Source organism: Pleurodeles waltl, chromosome 1_1 (genome assembly GCF_031143425.1).
Source record: "Pleurodeles waltl isolate 20211129_DDA chromosome 1_1, aPleWal1.hap1.20221129, whole genome shotgun sequence".
Taxonomy (NCBI): domain Eukaryota; kingdom Metazoa; phylum Chordata; class Amphibia; order Caudata; family Salamandridae; genus Pleurodeles; species Pleurodeles waltl.
This window is the reverse complement of record NC_090436.1, coordinates 667,698,522-667,716,475: the sequence shown is the minus strand read 5'-3', so window position 1 is coordinate 667,716,475 and position 17,954 is coordinate 667,698,522. Positions and strand designations below refer to the sequence as shown.

General features: G+C 42.5%; 1 protein-coding gene across 2 annotated transcripts in view; it reads left to right on the top strand.

The window, feature by feature from the left end:
• The first annotated feature begins 5,757 nt into the window (after window positions 1-5,757).
• LOC138286585 (zinc finger protein 474-like) overlaps window positions 5,758-17,954 on the top strand; it is a 154,421-nt gene continuing 142,224 nt past the window's right edge. Inside the window, exon 1 of one of the 2 annotated variants that reach the window (XM_069227000.1) lies at window positions 5,758-6,023. The gene's annotated coding sequence lies outside the window, so the exon portion shown is untranslated. The remainder of the gene's footprint in view (window positions 6,024-17,954) is intronic. The other variant, XM_069226991.1, reaches the window with a different exon arrangement.

The window sequence follows — 17,954 nt, the reverse complement described above, 5'->3', positions numbered from 1 at the left end:
GTTCCCATACAATAAAAATGCCATGTGTTGAAGTCATTTACGCATTGTTATTTCTGTTACAGGACCAGTGATCCTATTTTGAGGCGAGTGATTCAACTCTCCTTGGATGCAATTTTAACATTGTATGCTATGTGTACAGGCCACTAATAGTGAATGTACACCACACCTGGGCAATTAATATCATTACACCCCCCAAAAAAGCCCTGGACCAGATAGGCCATAGGGTAGGGGCTGAAAAATGTCAAAATGTCAGCAATCATTTTAGGGTCATAGGACCATTATATCCTAAGAACCCCACTAACAGATAATTTGGTAACTTATACCTTCTCAGACTACTACTAAAGGGATACCTTGGTCTGATTGAGGTATTTTTATACATTTATAGTCTCCCCGGTTGAAATAATATCAAAAGAGCTCACTGTAATATGGTTGAGCCCATACTGGCTTTTAGGGGCTGGGGTGGACCCGATGCTGAAACATGACATAATTACAGTATGTGAGGGTCATACTAAAGAAAAAAAAAGGTATTCTCCTTGCTTTGTTAAACTCTGACCTGGTTCCCACGTGGGATACGAATTTCTCTTGTAGGACAAGGGATACTTCATTTGTTGTTGCATACTCCATGCACTCTCCACTAGCTACCAAACCTATATCCTTTGTACCAGGGAGTACTTCCTTAAGTATATGGTACTTTCTCTCAACCATAGTGTGGAAAGCTACGGTATCCCTCAAAGCAGGCACCTCCCTCCCATTGATTCTAACTTCCTCTTTTACAAACCCCATCATGTTAGGATGAATGTGCTTCAGAGGTTCTGGGTCTCTCAATAGAGATACATAACAAATAGGGTGTGCCAATTGGGGGCTCACAGCAGGTTACCGGTTGGATTGCTAACAAGCAGCAGCAGCCCCGGGTAGTACAGAATGTTTCCTTATTTTAATTTTTAACTATAGATAGGTATGCATTGTGCACAGCTACCTATAACTTTAAAACACTTTTGAAAAGGGTTGCAAACCTGAAGCTTTGCAACTTCACACACTCTTACTTTCTGCCCTCTTGCTCATCCTGGCTAGGCTGGAGACCAGGCTGCTGTTCTCTGCCATTGAAACCTTCCATGACTTAGCCACTGCTAGTGGCCCCAGGGTTTTACCTTATTAATTCACATTTATTACAGAGAAACTGGATCAGTTTGTTTTTCACACTTCTAATTCCATCACTTCTAAACTGGTGTATTAATTGAAATCAATCATGTGAAGTGTTTCTGTGAAAAGTAGCACTTTGATTTGTTTCTGAGGTAGATAGCATAATATTAACTCCGGCTCTTTACATACCTTAAAAACATTTCCAACTGTGATACTAAACAATTTCAGTCATAGTTATTAACTTCTGGACACCTAACCTCTTATTCACCCCCTTACTCCAAAGCTCTATACCCCAAACCCATTATGCTATATGATACAGTCTTGGCCCTTGTTCAGTACCCAAAACAATAAACTTTATATCCCAAACTCTTAACCTTATACATTAACCCTTAACCTCTAACCCCTAAACCATAGCCTTAATGCCTATACATTTAACACTAATCCTTAACCTCAAGGCCTATATCCTAACCCATTAACTCTTAAGCTTATGGTCAATGCTTAAACTTATACCCAAAACATGTAGCGCTATATCCTTAATACTTAAACTGTTAGCACAAATTCTAAATCCTTACCCATTACCCTTACCTCCTATAGCATAACCATATACTCTTAAACCCTACACCAAAACCCTTAAGTCCAAACCTTTAATCCTAAACTGTTAACCCTTAAGCCAATTCCCTTAGCCTCAACCAATCTAACCCATACCACAATCCTTAAATCCTGTACCCTAAACACTAAGTATAACTCTGCATCTCAAATCCTTATGCTATTTCCCAAACTCTATACCCCATACCTTTAATCCTATACCCAGAAATCCTTAACCTCATACCCTTAACCCCAAACCCTTGACCCTTATACTTTGTACTCTTAAGCCTATATCCCCAACCCTTAATCCTATACCCCTAACCCTTAAACCTATACTTTTAACCCTGTACTCTTATCCCCCAACTCTACAATCGTAATCCCATGAACCATGTCACAATGCATTTCGTCCTCTCCAAGTTGTTTTTATTTTTGATTTATGTGATTTTAAGAGGGTATATTTATGTTTATTTACAACCCTGATGAAGTCCTCTTGGAAAGGACGAAACGTGTTGTGACACAGTGCGTTATAATATTGGATCTTAAGGGACCAGCATTACGAATGTTTGTCACCTGGTCCACAGCACACATTGGAAAGTATGATGTCTGTATGATCAAGATTGTGGTTGGTTGCTGAATATCTTTATATCTGATGAAGTCCTCTTGGAAAGGACGAAACGTGTTCGCTGGTCTGGAAATATGTGCGAAAAGAATTAATAATTGAGACTCAGCACCACGGCTCCTGTGTATTAATTGACTGAATGAACAATAATCAGTCATTATGAACTGCTTTGCACTATTCGGATATAAGTTAATAAGAACCACTGATTGTTCCTGCAATATTTCGCAGCGTTCCCTATGTTGGTTTTGATTGTTCTACAGATGGTCAGGCTTAATGAGCAGTAGTACCCTATGAGGTGAAGCACAACTACTATATATTATTTGGCTACTTTCACTTGTACAGTTTTTTTGGGCTATTACTGCTCTATTTGGAGTTGTGTGGTATGTGGTAACCATCACTGAAGTTCAGTCACCATGTTTTCACTCTGTAGAATGGCAGGGCTTCTTGACCTTGCAGCCACCCTCCTGACTGATAACAGAGACTTACTGCACATGGGATTTCAGTGGGGCATCGAGAGGGGAAGAACAGGTCAGGTGGTGAGCATTCCTGGTCTGAGGCGGATGATCAACGCTTGAAAGCCAGATGATCCACCGGACAGGGGTAACAACAGTCCAGTCTGCTGTGGCATGTAATAAATACAATATGTTTTATATACATAGTTATAGTCAATTGGCCTCAGGGTCAGACTTAGTGTTGATGGCACCTGGTACAACATTCTTTGCTGGCGCCCACCTCTCCCCACCTTCTGCTCCACAGATTAGCTTGCTACTACTCACCAAAGGTTCCCCTCGTCTATCCTTAGTTCCTCTGTCACAAAAATGTAATTTCTTTTACAGCTCTATTCATCCCAATATCGGGTATCAGATCACTTTACAACACATCCATATTTTACAGAAGCAATGAATCATACAAATGTGTGAATCAATATATTAGAAATGTTACTTATGATAATGAATACTGCAAGGTGTAAAAGTTACATGTCATTCATACAGGTAGGTGGTATCATCAACAATGTCCTGGAGATATCATTTGTAAATACAGAATTAAAATGAGTACAATATTATAAAATATATTCTTAATCGCTACAAGTCAATCAGAAGAAAAGGGAGAACACAGCCAAAAATTGTCAAAACTGAAAACATATACTTAATTAGGTGTAATGTTTAATGTTAAGCAACTTCAAAATACATATAAAATGAAAGGCGCGTGAAGTTTAAAAATAAACCAAGTTAGGATTAAACCCTCCTTCAATATGCATGCTGAAGGAGAATTTCATCCCCACCAAGCTTATTTTTCAGTGACTGTTCACCAATGACTACAGTCCCCTTTTCTAGCGGTATGCCTTGCTATGATGCCTTGAGCACTATACTTACAAGATGTATTCGTGACCCCGGACCGGAACTCGCAGCAACCTATACTTTTGGTGTTCCTTTAATGTTTTGTCCTGACAATGACCTGATGACTTATGAAGGGTCAAAACGCTGTCAACATTATACCTGCTGAAAAAGTTGTGGATTCCTGAACACGTAAACGTGCAATGAAATTACTATGAATGTCATCTTTAATCTGTTCGTGCACATGATTGCACTGTGGCCTCTGTTTGCCGCTTGTGTCTTTCTTTACTTACCCTTTTGCGCCACCTGCACAATCCTGAACACTTTCGGCACCCTCCACGCTTCGAGCACCTTTCACTTTATATGGATGTTGATGCTGCTTAATATGATCTAATAGTCATCTTAATCCTGTATTTACAAACGATACATTTAGGCCATTGTTGATGATACCAGTTATATCGAGGTCCTTTAAAGGTTTGCGGGTGACCCTGTTGTGTGTATCGATTCGAACAGTTAGGCATTATATGTTGAGTGCTTGGTCTGGAGAATCTCAGGGCAACTCTGCGTCTGGGGGTATCTTTACTAATAGGAATTTATTACTGTCCAAATGAACCCTTTTTAGCAACTGTAGAATAATGAAAGGTAAGAAAAGCATGTGGTTCTGAAGCAATGCCTTGGAGCCTGCATGCAGGTCTTGACGCCACTTCATAGCTCACCATGCTATATTAGGATTGTAATTTACGAACTGCAACTCTGACGCGCTGCCTTTCATACCATAAATTATTTCAAAATGCACCACCTTCCGAGCTTAGCGCTCAGTGCTGTGGCACCGGTAGCCCCGCCCTAAAGGTGGCACTGGTTGGCCCTCGAGCCTCTGCCTCGCTGTACCTGCCCTGGCACATCCTTGACTGCCAATGACGCTAGGTGCCGCATTCCACTCCGCGGAGCTGCAGGGCACAGACGGACTGGGCACCAGTAGCGCTGCTCGATATAGTCATGCGTCACTATTGGCACACTGACTGACAATGTCACTTAGATGAGGGCCACGTCTCAGATAAGGACCCAGTGGCGTGTTAACGCATTCATAGCGAGACACAATTGTCGGACATAGACAGTGGCCTCGCTCTATCTTCATCTTCTCTGACTATTTCCTCACTGCCTCCTCCTCCGTCCCTTCCTCTCTCTCTTGAAGCCTTCCGGTCTTGGCTGCTCTTAACCTGGGAGCCGGGTAATAGTGACAGGGGCACCAGGAGAAGGGGCAGGACCCTGCCCTAAAAACCGTCTTCCTGGGTCTCCAAACCGCCAGGGAAACGTCCGGTGGGATATAAAGGCCTGTCCGGCCCTGGCCCCTCGCAGTCTGTGTGGGACGGGCCACATCTGCCGTTCGTGAGGGCCCCTGCAGTACGTTGCCAGCAACTGATGTTCAGCTTAGTTTGGATAGGCTGTGACTGCCGACCACTCTATCCTGTTCGTAAATCTTACACAAAATACCGAAAAGGTACACAGGACTCCTACGTGTCCTGTTAAAGGATCTATAGTTTAGTGTCATTATATAAGCATTTTATTTCAAGAGCGTTGCACCTAAGACGTTGCTATCCGTTAAATGGGTAATTTCATATATATCATTGCATCAACATAACTGCTTTATTATACTCAATATAGTGTCTCCTAGTGTCACGCCTAGGAATTGAAGTATCACACATCACTCTGCTGACATGGACATGCCACACATAAACAAGCCGAAAACTTAGCAATTATAGGCGTGGACCCAGTAGTCAGAGAGGTGGGGGGAGAGGGGGGGGGGTTGCTACTGAATGAAAAAGCACACAAAGCATCTGATGGCCATTGCATTACTTCGGATGAGGCACACTTCCAAATCGGCAGCCCAGAAGCTGACGGGGACTGTAAAGGACCCCCTCCCTCCATCCATCACATCTATTAAACACCCTGTACCACTCCCACTGTATTAACTTTCAGCCCTGATGGCACGGTGATCCAAAACTGTTTAGAACTGCCACGTTGCTCTATCGCGAGATGTACTCTCTGAAGAATCGCAATAAAATAACTTCTGATTGGCCAAATTAACCCATCGGGAGATGTTTGGGTCCGGCCATCCAATCAGCATATCAGGAGTTTGGCGATGTCAGGTTTGTTGATAGGTCTCCAAGCTACGGATGCCGTCTCGACGGTCACCATGGCAGCGAAGATGCCAACACTGCAGCAGTGCCTCAAGGGAGTAGAAGCCACCGGAAAAGTACATAGGGAACACTGCGAAAGATCGCAGCACCCATCGTTTGTGTCGGCAAAAAAAAAAAAAAAACACAGGACGTCAGAAGATACAGCAGGTAGGCAGAGAGTTTGACTACAGAAGGGCTTGTTTGATTACTTTCTTTACAAATCGCCCTTCCCCTCACTTTGGGCTCCCATTCCTCCACAGATGTGCTTAAATGTTGGCCCCATGTCTCTTGAAGGACAGGTTATTTTTTGTTGAGTGGGTTCCAGTGTCCGTATTCTCTTACTCACGGTACGTGTACAATTTTAAGAATGTGGCGACGACCTGCTGTTTGAAGTACTTTTTCACTTCTTGACAGTAAATGTCAACAGACTATCCGCAGGACGGTTTCTGCAAGAGTTTACATCCTTTCTCCTAACGGTTTAGGAATTTAGTCAAATGCATTTGAATTTAAAGAGCGAAACAACATTTAAATGTGAAATGTTATACTGTATGTGTCAGTGTGGTTGCAATCCTCTTTATTATATTGCCACGGAAAATAAAGAACCCTTTTTATGAGTGCGTCCGTTTGCAGCTGGTACTCCCCTGAGCTACTCACGTCAGATGTGCTTTTTTCTGCAGTTTTATATAGTTCGAACTTGAACGGAAATAATGGAGCGCTTATGGGCCCCAGTTATATCACACAAGGTTATGCTAACGCATCCCTTTATGACTAATTTATTCACTCTGGGACTCGTTTTAGGCCAATGAATCTTTTGACCCTGATTGAAGACACCTTAGGACGAGATAACTAATCAACATGTCAATCAATATGTCAATAACGTCATCAATGTTTACCATAATAAGACAATTCAGATCAGTCAAGGACATTAATAAAACTCAGAAACCACCATGACCTTGCAGTCATGAATAACCACACCAGTTTAGTACTATTATATGAAGTTTATTCCCTATTGATTACAATTCTACTAGTAAGTTTATTAGTCTCAAAACCAAGAAACACATTAGCATAGTCAAAATATGGCAACTCTGATAAGATTTCATCAAAGCAAGAATCACGAATATTAGAATATAGCACGTTGTCAACATAGGTTATCCTCAGCAGAGTATAATTATCACATTATTCAACAAAGCATAGATTCAGTCATTTGTCTATTTGCGTCTGTTTAGTGTACCCCTCATCTAACCTCGAATTAGCATTGGCATGTTGGGCTTCATGCAAAACAATTTAGCAACACCAATTTAAAAAAACATCTAACTATGGTCTCTGTCAAAAGAAGCAGTTGGTACCTAGAAAGGAAAAGCAAACAGACAATTACAATTTCATTGTCATATAGTTACCCTCCGTATTGGGTCAGCATACAGATTCTGTCTTCGTCCTCAGGGCATCAGTTGATTCGCCATCAGCCTGGAATTCAGCAAGTCAGGTAAAAGGGACATTTCCCTCATAAGGAGGTAAAGTGTAAACAGGCAATATAAGGGCAAGGATAGTTTGAAGAACCAAACAGCAAAGTCTCTATGCAGAGTAACAAAGTGTCTGGGTCATAGCAAATCGCAATAGCATCTCCCTAACTAACTCATTTCCTTGTGTCAAGGGTTTTTATCCCTTTTCTGTTGTATAGTCCCCTAAATTTTAATTGATTGGGGTTGGCACCCCACTATCTCCCTCCAATAGGTTTTCAATGACTTCATTAAAATTGTCACCCCATAACAGTTCTCACGTTGTTTATTGGTCCTTATGATTGAAGTCTCCAGCGGGTAGAATGTCCGGTATGATTTCATACTCTCGTGGTCCTCTTTGCATCTTCAGTCAGTGGTTCCATTGTCTGTACCGGTTCAGGTGACCTTGTACCTGCGACTAGTCTACACTGTTGCATTCAGCAAGAATGTTTCACTAAGCAAGTAGACTTTCATGAGAACGGATCTACTACAGTTACATTCATCTTTTAGCTTTGGAAAAATACGAGTTCATGTCCTTCAGCAAGTCAGCACACTGCACGTTAGAAAAACACATTTAATATGCAACCGGGCAGCTAGGCCTCGACTCATGCTAACTAAGGCCTAATGATTTATTAGCAGAACTTTAACATATAACCTTTTATATTAGTGCAAAATCATATTTTAACATAACATTTCATCATTATTAATCAGTTTCATTAGTGATTTTATATATTGACGGCCACTCCCCGTGGGCAAATTTCAAGCGCACGTTTAGCAAAATACATTAATACATTTTCTATGCGGCATTATTATACATTAGTTCATAAACATTTCATATTAATTTCTAAATATATAAACTGCGCTCTCTCAGTTACATTCTATTTTTTTTCTTTTTTTTTAGGCAAGGTGGTATACTAAGTGATCCGCCCAGAATCACAGGATGTTAAGTCAACTCAGAGACTCTAGTCTTTTCCCCAGTTCCAAAGTCGGCAGTTCTTGCCGTAAGGCCACAGCCATGCCCCCTTGCTTTGAACTGGCCACAACAATGCTCGCTAGCTGCTATATTGAATCATTTCCCTTGCCACTTTTTCTGAATTTTGGTTGAAGTTTTAAATGTTGCCCATGAGCTTTGTACATAAAAAGCTTACATGTGCTAAGTCATTTTTCTGTCATCTTTGTATGCTATTCCACACCATGCCACTCAGTTTGGACCCAGTCATATGCCAATCAGTCTTGAGCGTTCTCTAGTGGGAACAGTCCAGCCCAAAATGCCAGGTTCTCCCTGATGCAACCCAGGCCCGGTTTCGCCTCAGTTAGTGAGGTGGCATAGTGTGCAAAATAAGATGAATTGGGATGCGGCCCTAGTAATTGCCAGTGGCAGAGATTAATTCATGCATTCCATCCATCACTTTTTTGTATAATTCAGTGTGATGCTCTGAGTGGATCGGGTATACCCAGACGTGGCCACTGAAAATAAGCTATACCTGGCTGATGAGCGCTAATAAGGGTGAAACCAGCTCTGGGTTGCTTCTTGTTCAAAGTCAGGGAGGACCTGGCCTTTTTGTCAGTTACATTAGCAAAAACACTTCACCTGGATGCTTCATCTTGAAGGACCAATGTGCAGCACATTTTGTAATCGTAGGTTTAGACAGTATCGTAAGAGCCTCAAGTAATCCTTTAACATAGCTAGTATTTTTAGTTGGGGTTCCCGAGTAGATGAGGAAACCCTGTTGTACCTGGGGGAGCCCAAGGTCATGGGCTACACCAAAGGCATATTTTGAGTCAGTGAATATAGTAACAATATTTCAGGCAGCATAAACACAAAGCACTGGTCAGAGCCACCAGTTCAGCAACTTCAGCAGAGTCTACTTTGAGTAAGCATCAGCTTACGGCAACTTCTGCAGTGCACATATGGCATAACCAGCCACTAACAAGCCACCAATATTTCTGAGACATAACCCATCAACCTAATACACAAGATTACATTTGGACATTGGTCCATAAGAGAGGGCTTAGTCATAGGAGCAGTTACAATCAGGCAGACTTGTGACCTACTGACCTAAGGAGTGGGAAGCAAGGAGGAGCGTTCTAGGGCAGGACATCAAACAAGGGTAATGTGCGAAGCATATGACAAAAGAATTTAGCACTGTGATAGTCTTCCCATGGGCAAATGTTGGATTTCAGTGGTGAGCAAACAGCAACTATGAATATGGGGTACAACTATATGAGGGTGGAACCAAGGACAAGAGCTTCAAAAGCTTCTACAAGGTCAACTTCAGGCTCAATGGCCTTGTAGGCAAAGAGAAACTCCTGCTGCAACTGTATGGAGGAGTAGTATGCAACAGGTTAATTTGATCTCCGTGATCTTGCACTAACACCTCTGATGCAAACCCATCATTTTCATAATAGTACAAAGTGAATGGTTTGTAACAGTCAATTAGCACTAATGCACCTCCTTGTCCAGTGCAAGGGTTCTGAAGTATCTTTCTTTGTGTAATCGTGAAGCGATTTAACAATAGTTGTACATCCCAAAATCCATTGTCTCCTATAGCCCTCCATTCCCAACAGCTTGCATGTCTGAGAGACCGTGACTGGTCTGGGTAACATAAGATTAACTTCAATGTGGTCTGCCGACAGATGTTTGTCCCCTGCTGAGATATCATGACTGTTAGAAACTGAGTTTCTAGTTGGCAGAGGTATGCACCCTGTCCAAGTAGGGACCACAGTCCTAGTCAGGGTAAGTCACAAAACAACCCAAATTATTCTGTGCTCACCTTCTGGTAGCTTGGCAGAGAGCACACAGACATAACTTAGAAGGCAATGTGTAAAGTATTTGTGCAATAACTCATTCAGTAAGACAGTGAAAATGCCACAAAAATACACCACACAGGTTTGGAAAAATAGATAATATTTGTCTGAATAAAATAAGATCAAAACAACATAAATCGAATATGCACAAGTCGAGATTTCACTTTTAAAGGTTTAAAAGAGTCTCAATCCTTAAGAATCAGTTGTTGCATCTTTTAAACACACATTACCTGCGATGCACAAAAAATAACGACGCACGGGGCTGCAAAGGAGGAGATGCATTGAAAAATAAGGCACTGCATCGGATTTTCCGGCGTGGCACAGACGATGCATTGTTTCTTTCCACGCTGCAAAGTGATGCATAATTTTCAGGAGCACATCCTTGTTTCCTCAATGCAATGCAGGGATATTTTGACGCAGAGGGATGATGCGTCTAAAATCCTCGATTCGCTGGAAGAAGGAGCGGGCGGTGCGTCGATCCAGTAGACAATGCAGTGTAATTTCAGCCATGAGGCAGGCGCTGCGGCGATTTCTGCAGGCGTTGTGTCGATTTTCCAACTCATTGGGATTTCCTTCTTTCTGGTGAAGTTTCTGTGGCCCTAACTCTTCAGAACTGGAGGCAAGCTCAATCCAAGCCCCTGGAGAGCACTTGCGGGCAAGGCAGAATCCTTCCAGTAGAGTCAGAGGCCAGCAGGCAGCAGGGCGATAAGCAGGGTAGCAGTCCTTCTCAGCAAAGCAGCCCAAATGTGTCCTTTGGGCAGCCAGGCAGTCCCACTGACAAAGTGCAGGTGTAGATCCAGAAGTGTCTGATTTGGTGGGGTCAGGGACCCAGTTTATATACCCAAAAGTGCCTTTGAAGTGGGGGAAACTTCAAAGAGTGGTTTTGAAGTGCACAAGTTCCCCTTGCAGCCCAGGCCTTTCTGCCAGGATCCCTGTGGGGGAATTATCAGTCTTTTGAGTGAGGGCAGGCCACTGGCCTTTGAAGTGTAACAGAGAGCTCCTGTACCCTTCCTGCCAGGAAGATCCATTTAGTATGCAGGGGAATGCAGATGTGACTGAGTGTCCTATGTTTATGGTTGTGTGGGTGGATTGCACAAGGGGAGCTGTCAACCAGCACAGAGCAGAAGTGGATTGGAGACAGGGCTGTACGGCACAGATGGCATTTAATGTAGAGGAATGCCCACTTTCTAAAAGTGGCATTTCTAAACTAGTAATATTAAATCCAACTTCACCACTAAGCAGTATTTTCTATTACCATTCTGTCAATACTGAACATAACAGGGCTACTCCTTCCAGGTCAGAATCTACCACTAACAAGTATATGATGGCAGTTCTAATGCTAGTCTGTGAGAAGAGCAGGCTTCACAGTAGTGGAAAAGGATTTGGTGAGTGTTTCACCACCAGGACATGTAAAAAACATAACCACATGTCCTGCCTTTTTACTTACATAGCAGCCTTTCCAATGGGTTACCTATGGTCTACCTTAGGGGTGACGTATATGTAGAAAAAGGGGAGTTTAATGCTTGGCAAGTAGTTTTAAATGCCAAAGTGAAGTGGCAGTGAAACTGCACACACAGGCCTTACAGTGGCAGGCCTGAGACATGGTTAAGGGGCTATTTATGTGGGTGGCACAATCAGTGCTGCAGGCCCACTAGTAGCATTTAATTTACAGACCCTGGGCAGAGGGCCTCTGACCCCAACACTTTACTAGGGACTTACAGGTAAATTAAATATGCTAATTGGGTAGTAACCAATGTTACCATGTTTAGGGGAGGAACCACATGAACTTTAGCACTGGTCAGCATGGTAAAATGTGCAGAGTCCTAAAACCACCAAAAATGAGGTCAGAAAAAGAGGAGGAGGAAGGCAAAAAGTTTGTGGTGACCCTTCAGAGAGGGCTATTTTCCAACAACGACCTTGATAGTGAGCACGGGGTGGGAAACAGAGTTCTGATTAATTGCTATTTTTCTCTAGAATCTTTGAACCCTTTCTTTGCTAATGCAGTAAGGAGGTACAGAGTGTCCATCTTGCATTGGTCTAAAGAGTTACACACAACCAACAAATTATCCACATATTGAAGTAGAGTAGATCCTTCTCCGAAGATGAAGGCATCCAGATCATTCTTGAGTGCTTGAGAGAAGATAGATGGTGAATTGGTAAACTTTTGAGGAAGCTCACCCCACATCTTCTGAACCCCAAAAAATGTTGATGCAAAAAGGTACTGACTCACAGGGTTTATAACAATAGAGAAGGTCGAACAAAGATCTACTACTGTAAACCATTTTACAGTGGCTGGAATACAAGACAGTATGGTTGTGGTGTGATGAACAACAAGAAAAACAGGTATCTCTACAACATCAATGATCTACAGTTCTTGCACTAAGATGTACATGTCTTAGCAAGGCTTTTTGCTCAGTAACGAAGGGTTGCTTCACACACTTACATTAGACAGTAGGACTCATTTGAGTTAAGATCTAATCTCAGGTCTGTTTCTTGCTTCTGCTTTGGGGTGTAAAGGGTATTAGGGAATGCATGGCAGTTCGTTCAGTAGATTTCCTTAATCTCTACATGCTCAGTGGACAGTTCACATCCAACATTGTTCAGACCCTAAAGTAGGAGTAACTTGATCAACTGTGTGATAGATACATTTCAATACATTATTTTTACATTCAACACAATCATTTTAATCCGTGGTTTCTCATAAGACCACTAGGATCACATTTTCAGTGTTTTTTAGGCACATTCAGGTAAACTTCAGGACTAGTGTAATAGACAGTGCAGTTCAACTTACACAAAAATATCACCCCAATCGGTTCGCAGGAGAGGTTGTACTTAATTGAAAAGAATGTCGATCTTTGAAAGGACTCGGGTTTATGGAGATGGGATCACAGGTATATGTAACACCAGCTGCATCAGTGGACGAGCCCAATAGAGGTGTTGAGGGAAATTCAGAGAATTTTAAGGCAGATCAGCTAGCCCCACTAGCATAAGGTATGAGGTGGGTTTCCGGTTAGTGGTACATTTCACATATGGTCCATTGTGGTCTACAGGGATCAATGTATTTAAAGAGCAGTTGGAACCTCTTGTGCTGCCCTACAAATTAGGCTATGCACTTTGAAAGATTTGAGTAAACTCAGGTTGGAGGGGCACATAGAGATTACATTGGGAGAATCCCATTTTCAGGGACCTAGTTGTCTGCAACTGAAACATATGAAACCACCAGTTAGTCCAGAATATCCCCATCACCTCTCTACCCCCTGCTTTGCCACACTCTTCCATTCCCTTGCCCAGCCCTCTTATTTACCCTCTGCAATCTTCATCATCTCTTCCCTTTCATGGTTTGTTGAAATGATTGCATTTGTAAATCTAGATTCATTTGATTTCCTTTTCCATTCATATACTGCCAAACAACGATAGCAGTTCAGCTATACCCTTGACCTGCAACCCAACATAAATAGTGGGGAACTGGTCCTGTACCTTGAGCAGCAGACCTTGAAAAAAGCAGCACCATCAGCTTTCTGTGCACTTTCAGCAAGTAAGCAATACTAGAGTAACATGCAAACACATTTTTCAAATGATCTAGGTAATAACTAGGAAATTACTTTTATTCTGTTTAAACTGAGATATCTTTGTCCAGTTGGTCTTGACCAGACACACCTCTATTAAAGCATTTATTTACCAAGACCTCCTTCAGAGCTGCAAGAACAGTCGCATCACCAGGTGCCTGTTGAGACCAGCTACTGTTTTCTTTCACACAATCCTAACTTCACTCAGCGAGACACAACAGTGGTTTCACATCCACCCAGTTTGATTTGTAGTACTCTGAAAACAGTTTGTAGCTCTTCTCGATATTCATGGGATTTTCAAGGATATTAGGAAACCGTTTCTTAATGTTGAGTGAGTCTGAAGGAGACCAAGGGGATTGAATTGTATCTCGGTATCCTACTCCTTGATCCGGGTACTCTCGTAAAGGAAGGAGGGCATCAGATGGGTTTAATGGGACATCATGGGGTCATCGTTATCTACATCACTGGATGATGGTATATGTTGATCATTTTGGGTGTTTCTTTCAATTTCTCTCACTCGTTTTCCAATGGTGCTCCTTGGGTTATAGTTGGGCTGTGTATTCTACTGGATTGATGCCTAGTGAAAACGAGTTCTAGAAGAGGTGTGAGGTCCTAAAGTCAGGCTCTCATCTTGCACGCATTGCACCATTGTATGACTCTTCATTGCCTATCACACTACCACTTGTTTGGTTCACTGTGCTTACCTGCACATCCTTTGCCAGTATCTCTTCTGTTGGCTGTACTGTCAGCACTGCTTCGTGATATGGGTGCACCACCAGCATCACTTACCGGCATAAGGATATTCAAGACCTCTAACAGGTCCTCCTACTTGTCTTCTCCTCTCTCTGACTTTTTGAACTTGATTTGGGGAAACAAGGAGAAGGCAATGAGTAGGGGTAATAACCCTAACCCAATTCCTCAAAAGGATAATTTGATATTTGAGCTTCACACAAGCTTCTTTCATACCCTCCACCTAACACTCGTGTCTGTATTTGTTGGCTTCCTCAGACCAATTTAGGAAAACTGGACATTGGTCAGCATCAACTTTACTTTTGTTTTCTTTTTTATCTTTTTTGAAATTGTTGAAGCATTCTAGATCAAAGGCCCCCTTCTCTGGAAAAGATATTTTCCAATCCTCTCTAGTAAGTCCAACCCACTGTTTTATATACCTGCATATGCATTTGCCATGTTGGGGGTACAGAGCATGTGCTGGATTCCCTTTAGCTGGGGCTTGTTCTTTTTTTGATCCCTTTTCCCCAATTTCCCTCACTGCACCCTCACTCACTACCAGGAAAACATTAAGTGGTTTGCCAGCCTTATGACATAGCTCACCCCGTAGAGGTGGTAGGGTACTAGGGTCTGTTCTTGTGGAGGAAGGTAGGAAAGTGTTGTGTAATTCCATAAAAATCATATACACATACACATAAAATAAGCTAATTGATATAACACAAAAATATAAAACAAGTAAGATTCACTATCATTTCTATGACAATGTACATAATGCAAGATAATGTATTAATATATTAAAAATAACTTGTTGCAGACAATGATAAATCAATATTAATGGTACGCTCAAAGCACGCACATTTAATTCCAAAAACACCCACACAGGGGAATCGTGTGCAGCGCACAAGCTTTTATTAAATATTGAGATTTTATTCTCACATTATGGCCGGAAGATTGACAGCCCTAATTAAACAACAACCGCCTTCATCCCTTGTGATCAAGTGTTGATTTTCCAGCGTATTTGTAGTTGGCATGCCTTCTTTTGGGAAGATATTGGTAAATTTTTTAATCAACATAATCTTTAGCTTTTCAAGATTCAGACCCTTTGGAAGAATGTGTCACCGAGAATATTTTCTCAAATAGCATGCTGTGGGAAATAGACTAAAATTCACAGAGGTAGGTCCAAACATTGACCAAGGTTGCTGCTAGCGGGCTAATTACATTTTGAGATTTTAAAAAGTGAAAGTTTATTTTTTAATGTCATCCTCAACTGCAAGAACATAAGGTTACACAGGACAAAATTGCATCCAGAACAAGAAGAGCAAAGGTACATCTAATGTAAACTTATGTTGACATGTTTAGATTCTCTAGGTATGCCACAGCATCTTCAACTCTGTGACATTGTTCATTAGTGATTGGAAGTGGACATGCTATCCAAATTTAGAAGACCATTTTTGCAATCATTTGCAGCCCCTTACTCTCAACCAGATTTGTAAATCTGCGCCCCAAGATATGAAGTAGGCTTACACGTTTAGCAAAATTCACAAAAAATATTGGATGGATGTATGAGTGATGATTAGATGGATTGGGAAGAGTTGCATATGCTCACAATATTTCCTAGGAAATAGAGAAATGTATGAGTTTTGACCGATTGCTTCCAAGAATGCTGAAGTGTAGTACTGGCACACTGCTTGCTTGGGAGTGCAGAAAGCAGATTACCAGTGGTCTCAGCTCACCATGTTTTGCTGTGTCAGACTGCACTGTTTCTTTTGTCCCAGATTGTATTCAAATCCCCCTTTTGATGGTATTCAAATGGTGGTTGATAACTGGGGCTAGAAGCACTAGTTGTTTTGTTGCAGTATCATCCACCGTGCCTGCTACCCTGGAGCCATTTTCTCTTGGCCTACTGTTGGAAATGGCCTCTCTGCAGGGTCACCCCCAAACTTTTTGACTTCCTCCTCCTCTTTTTCTGACCTCATTTTTGCTGGCTTTAGGACTCTACCCACTTTACCACTGCTAACCAGTGCTAAAGTGCATATGCTCTCTCCCTTAAACATGATAACATTGGTTCATACCCAATTGGCACATTTGATTTACTTGTAAGTCCCTATTCAAGTGTACTACATGTGCCCAGGGCCTGTAAATTGGAGGCTACTAGTGGGCCGACAGCTCTGGTCGTGCCACCCACATAAGTAGCCCCTTAACTATGTCCTTAACCATGTCTCAGGCCTGCTATTGCAAAGCCTGTGTGTGCAGTTTCACTGCACCTTCGACTTGGCATTTTAAAGTACTTGCCAAGCCCTACACTCCCCTTTTTCTACATATAAGTCACCCCTAAGGTAGGCCCTAGGTAACCAATAGGGTACGGTGCTATGTAGTTAAAAGGTAGGACATGTGCATATGCGGTTTATATGTCCTGGTAGTGGAAAACTCCTAAATTGGACTTCCACTACTGCGAGGCCTGCTCCTTTTATAGGATAGCATTAGGGCTACCCTCATATACTGTTTGAGTGGTAGATTCTGATCAGAAAGGGGTAAACAGGTCATATTTAGTATGACAAGAACTGTAATACAAAATCCTGCTTATTGGTGAAGTTGGATTTTGTATTACTTTTATAGAAATGCCACTTTTAGTAAGTGAGCATTTCTCTGCACTTAAAATCCATCTGTGCCTTACAGCCTGTCTCCATCCCACGTCTGGGCTGGTTGACAGCTCCCTTGTGCATTTCACCTAGACAACCACAAACACAGGATATTCAGTCACACCTGCACTCATCTACATACTGAATGGGTCTTCCACGGCTGGGAAGTTGGAGGGCCTGACACTTACATTTCAAAGGCAAGTGGCCTGCCCTCAGAAAATGGACTGCCACCCCCCCCTACTGGGACCCTACCAGACAGACCTGTACCGAAAGGGGACCTTGTGCACTTCAAAACCACTCTTTGAAGTCTCCCCCACTTCAAAGGCATTTTTGGGTATATAACCTGGGTCCCTGACCCCACCAAATCAGACACTTCTGGACCTGAACCTGTAACCTGTCAAGAGGAACTGCCTGGCTGCCCAAAGGATTCATCTGGACTGCTTTGCTGAGAAGGACTGCTGCCCTGCTGCCCTCTGACTTTGCTGAGAAGTGCTCTCCAAGGGCTTGGATTGAGCTTGCCTCCTGTTTTCTGAAGTCTCAGGGCCAAAAAGACTTCATCTCTTCAAGGAGCTCCTTGTGCGCTGAAAATCGACGCACCACCTGCCGGAAACAATGCACAGCCTTCCTTTTGATGAGAAAATTGCTGAACAGGAACGACACAGCCTGACTTCCAGAGTGAAGAATCAATGCAGCTCCTGCCTTACGGCCGGGAATTCGACACACAGCCTACCGGATCCACACTCAGCTGAACTGGAACGACGCAGCCCGACTTCCCGAGTGAAGAATCGACGCAGCACCTGCTCTGCGACAGAAAATTAGACGCATCGCCTACCGGATCAACGCAATGCCTGTGACTTCGTC